Here is a 5,855-nt window from a genome sequence, read left to right on the forward strand (position 1 = left end):
CGTTAGGGCTGTTCAAAATCCAAAAAAATCATCTAATGCTTCAATCATCTTTTCACATTTAACAGACTGTAATTGTGGATAATTACAGTACGGGCCAAAAGTTTGGACACACCTTCTCATTCAATGTGTTTTCTTTATTTTCATGACCATTTACGTTGGTAGATTCTCACTGAAGGCATCAAAACTATGAATGAACACATGTGGAGTTATGTACTTAACAAAAAAGGTGAAATAACTGAAAACATCTTTTTTATTCTAGTTTCTTTGCTCTGATTACTGCTTTGCACACTCTTGGCATTCTCTCAATGAGCTTCAAGAGGTCGTCACTTGAAATGGTTTTCCAACAGTCTTGAAGGAGTTCCCAGAGGTGTTTAGCACTTGTTGGCCCCTTTGCCTTCACTCTGCGGTCCAGCTCACCCCAAACCAACTGGACTGGGTTCAGGTCCGGTGACTGTGGAGGCCAGGTCTCCACTTTTTGTTAAGTACATAACTCCACATGTGTTCATTCACAGTTTTGATGCCGTCAGTGAGAATCTACCAATGTAAAAGAAAATACATTGAATGAGAAGGTGTGTCCAAAATTCTGACCTGTACTGTACATAGTTCAGACTAGTTCTTTTGTATAATATCCAACTAGCATTGTACCTTTTTAGAATAATGTGAGGAATCATATTTTTGTAAATGTAAAGTTCTAGAAACCTTCTGAAAGGCCGTGTCTAATCTGAATCTCCAGAAACTAAATAAGTCAGAATGCCCCTTCCACGTCTGTTTGCTGGCATATTTTCCTTCCACTTGCCGCATATCCACGGTGAGTGGCGTGAGCTCAGAAGTTACATTTACATTCAAGGTCAGAAATGCTTTTAAAGTCTATGTTAATGCTCAAGCCAGTGGACTCTCGGGCCGAGTGGTGGATCTTGCCTCTGAATTAAGGCCAACAACACAACAGGGCTCATTAGAAGGCCACGTTGCGGGCCGCTTCCGTCACTGGCTGCCCCATTAGGCAGGAGACCGAAGTGGTGCAGCGTTTCGCACAAAAAAAAAAAGTTGCAATAAAAAAAGTTTCCCCTTTAAATGCAGCTGCCTTAAGTTGTCATGTCCACCAGGCGACAGACTCCATTTGCATAAACAAATTGAACAGCATTGACCTTTAAAAAAAAAACTGTTGACTTATAATGAATGGATAATTGTAACAGCTACTCTGGATATCTGAGCCGTTTTTCGTCTCTTTCCACTGCCCATAGTGGGGCTTTCAGTGAAAGATTAACCGCCCTTTTGTGGATGGTCTTGCTTATAATATTAATTAAACAAACCGCTGTAAGTCTAGAATGAGTTACTGTACCCTGCAAGAGGAGAGCTGCCCTCTTTCTTTGACTGCCTTCACACTGCAGGACAAATGTGGCCCAAATACAAATTCTTGTGCATATGTGGCATATGTTTTTTTCTCATAATTGTATGAACAGCAGTCACATGGAATCAGTTTTTGCCACAATTCAGATTTAAGTCACTTTAAATGTATCCACATCCAGTTCCTTGCATTGTGGAAATCGAAATTCAAGCGAATTCTGCACATCTCTGCATCTGGTTGGCAAACACGGAGAAGCACGCAGAAGTCAGCCTGTGGCAGTGGGCCAGTGCAGTACGTTCAAATCTGCTACTGGCCACATTTACAGGCCAGTGGTAACCCTTTGAGGTTCTGAGCAGGCAGGTGACGTCTGGAGATTTCCACTGACCTCCACTTTTGACCTTCACAAGTGTTGCGTAAGCGTGTATCTGAAAATATATAAATCGCAGTCCATGACTGTGTAAACTCAGTCTTTGACACTGGGTTGAACGTATAAGACCTTGTATTTGCATGTGCCTAAGGTGGAGGACAGCACTTTCCTCGGTGGCATGCCCATGTATTGGGGGGTGGGGGGGTGACGAGGATCTCATGAAATAAAAATTGTGTGATGGGCTGGGGCACTGCGATCCTCTGATGTGGGGAGAAGGAGAGAATGAGAGAGTTGCCGCTGGAGAGGGTTTTAGAGGAGGTTAGAACATCCACAGGCTACCAGAACCAAGACACGCAGAACCAAAGGACTTAACATCAAAAGAACCGGTGTTTTCAGCCCTTCTGTGTGCTGCATTTGCATTGCATATTTTATGAATTCCAGATATATCTTCAGATTCTTCTCTCCATTGATAATAGTCGAGAATCTTCCTGGACCCCTTGCTTCCCCACCTCCAGAAATTTCTTTGTGTTGTTCATGATATTTGTTCTGCTTTGAACCTTGTTTTTTTTTTAAGAAGAAGAAGAATTTCAATTTCTTTGTATCTTTGTAATACTGGCGGGAGATTTCTACAAACAAGTGGGCATCGCTGACCTGCGCTACAGAGGACGCTGCCCAGAAGGGCAAAAGAAGAAAGAGGAGCGGGTCTGAGTCGGTGTCTGCACATAAAAGAATCAAAGTGACCTATGGTCTGGGCCAGGCCTTGAAAGAAATGGATGACAATCAAAAGGACAAATGTGTCGGTTGTCCCATGCGACGGGCCGGGGCGAATGTGAAACGGCCCGCCAGCCCTGTGATGTCTTTGACCTGCCGGTTCAAAGCCCCCTGTCAAACCTTTGGGCCTCGCCCTGAACGTTGCTCCCAGACAAAGGCTTTGTTCATAAAAAAACATTGTTCCTTTGAGGCAGAATGCCACAGAAAGATCCAGAATCATAACAAATCAGCGTTTAAACCCCTGTTCTGCTGGGTTAGCAGATATAAAATTTCTTTTTTTTTTATCGTTGAGCTCTTCTTTCATGGCTAGTCAGGGTGAATATAGAATAGTATAGCTCCTCAATTGGTGATTGACGGGACTAGTTTTTGGTTGTTTGCTTTTATTTCTATCAAAAAGCAAAGAACTTAAATCAAGAGATGTAAAGTAGAGGACGGCTGATGTTTGATCTCGGCAGCGCTGAGCGTAAACGTCTGAGCAGGCTTCACAACGCTGGACATTCATCAGACTACCTGCCATAACAGCACTGACAGTCTCGGGCCGAAACCGCCGCTGAGTGCTCGGATAATCTCCTGGCAACTTGTATTCATGCGGAGGAACTCCCTTTGGAAACATCAGGCTTCCGTCTGGTTAAATTCCATCCGCCCTGTCTTATAAAAATGTATAAAATGGAGTGCAGGGAAGGTCGCCCGGCTGCAAAAATAACCTATAGCCTTCACTGGACCTACAGTCCCTCACAAGTGGGGCTTTGTGAAGCGGCGCACAAGGGCAGCTCTGTGTTGCCGTAGTGACCGTCTCCGTGGAAAGGTACTACAACATGGTTGTCTGTTCCCCATGATTCCCAGTGCAGCTTGTAGTTGCCAACACTGAGCAGGAGCTACTTAGCCTGTGGCCATAGTTAACCATGACAGCAGAGAGAGAGAGAGAGAGAGATAGAGAGAGAGACTCTCAGAAGGAACCAAGTTCACCAAAGGACCACATGCTGCAGTCTGATGATAAAAGTGTGGCTAGGAGACAATGTGCAGCTTACTGATCCTCGCTGTTCTGTAGAGCGACAGCCCATATTCAATTAGAACATTTGTATTTTTTTTTACAATTTTTTGCTTGTTTTTTTACAGACGAAATTGCCCGTTTTGCAATTAATTCATTGGAATGAATCAATTAATTTCAAACTAAAGCCTGCTAAAAATGCATTTTTAAAACTGTGATAGAGACCAGAGATGGGAAATGACAGGAAGAAAATGTTATCAGCATATCTGATCAACATACAGGTCAACAATCAAACAACGGTTAATGACTCTTTTATACCAGTCATGAATCTCAAGTAATGAGCCCTGTGTGGCCTTACAAATCAAAGCAACCTGCATCATTAAGGCAGCATTCGGCCGCGTATCGACAGCGAGCCTTCATTTGCGCTTAATGACGTCTGCATCAGTCACAGAGGCATCAGACATTGTATTTTACGTTATGTTTCATCGTGTGTAGGGCAGAGGTCATTCCAGCATGCGGCAATAAAACAAGAAGTGTGTCGCGCCGGCCTCCAGCTTAGCGCTGGACAGAGCGGGAGACAATAATGCGGCACTTACGGGCGATTACGATGGAGAAGTTAACTTTGATGGATGAACAGAACCACACACACAGTCAGCAAAGTCCACAAAGCTCCAGCTGTTCAACAGATTGAGAGTAAAAAAAAAAAAGTGAAATATAAATACATTACATCATCAACCTATGTTGATTTGCATGAATTAATGTAATAGATGTTTGATTTATTTATGTACCCTGATTGGAGAGCCCATCGAATTTGGTATTATCCTCCAGCTCCTCCCCCCTCTTTGGGCTTCATGTCATATGATTTCAAAGTGATCAAAGGCACATATAGAAGATCTGTAAGGATCCAAACTAATTAGTAATAGTTGGGGAACGGATGATTATAATTATGTCTGGTGATGACAGGTGTTTGTGGTGGTGGGGGGTCTGGAATGGGAGGCTGTCTGAAAGACTCAGCGTGGCCTGCAGAGATGAGCTAAACTGCTACGCTTCTGTAAATTACCTTGGATGCAGAGTCACAGTTTTAAAGTGTGAAAAACGCGGTAAATCCTCCATCCGTCCTAATTTCTGTCATTAGCTCTCAACTTGGGTTCGGTGCTGACAATTTTTCTTAATTACATAACACATACAGAAAGTTTTAAATGCACCCTCCTCCATATTTTACATTGGCAGGGTCTTGGTTTAAACCTGTCTTGGTTTAGTGGCTCTCGTGGCACTTTGCTACCATCTTGAGGCCTGCAAAGCAAATGACAGTGAAACCCACCAAAATTCAATCGTCCCTACAACGCCACAGCAGAGACAGTCACCCTGCATTAAATGCACCCTTATTTTAGCAAATAAAGGTCTGTAAGAGAGACCAGCTGTAAATTTGAATTTGAACTTCAATCCACATATCAATTTGCATAGTAATCTAAAGTCATTTCAAAAAGCATCTCATTTGCTGAATGTCCATTTAAATGTTGTTTTTAATTAAAACATAAGTTATTTATTATTTCGCTCTCTGAATGCAGATAAATTCTGTAAGAAGAGGACTGAATTGGATCTTGCTGAGACTGAATCACATTTCTTTCTTCATTATTTTACTCTCAGCACAATTATAGGCCGTCGGGTTATGTTCTTTTGAAATTTAATGCTAGCAATGGAGATTCTTGTGAAAATCTTGAAAGTGTGAGAGAAACTTTCAATTGCATGAAATCTAGATCAAATACAAAAGTTTCATTACCACTGGCATGCAGGGAGGCAAATTAGGCTCTGGAATTATGTAAAATTAAACCCAGAAGAGCCAGTTTCAGTGTTCGCTATAGTGCATTATGAATATAATATGAATGTCTTGTATAATTGAAAAGGCTCCTTCAGCATGAGACGCGGTGAGACATTGTGGAGAATGGGCTGCTGCCTGTGTGAATTTGAGCTATGTTAAAGAGCTATGACAAAAATAATAAAAAATCAAGGTCAAGGGTAACTTTGGAACATTAAATCCTGTTAAAATCTGAAGATGAGTGAATATGCATAGCTGAACAATAATGAAGTTCATTCAGCAATGAGCCAAAATAGACAAATAATGTAAGATATGGGGTTCATAGTTGAGTGACCGTTTTTACCAACCTTTATAAACTGCCCTGATTTAAATTAGAAAATTGGCAAGAGCCTTTGATTGGTTTGATCAGCTGTTTGAATGGAGCACTTTCCTATGAGCCTGTGCTTGTTTTTTTTTTTTTTTTTTCCTGAATGTCTTGCTGCCCATACATAAATAAATAAACACGTAAATAAATAAATAAATAAATAAATAAATGAATGAATGAATTAATTAATGAATGAATGAATAA

This window comes from Denticeps clupeoides, chromosome 16 (genome assembly GCF_900700375.1).
Source record: "Denticeps clupeoides chromosome 16, fDenClu1.1, whole genome shotgun sequence".
NCBI classification, from domain to species: domain Eukaryota; kingdom Metazoa; phylum Chordata; class Actinopteri; order Clupeiformes; family Denticipitidae; genus Denticeps; species Denticeps clupeoides.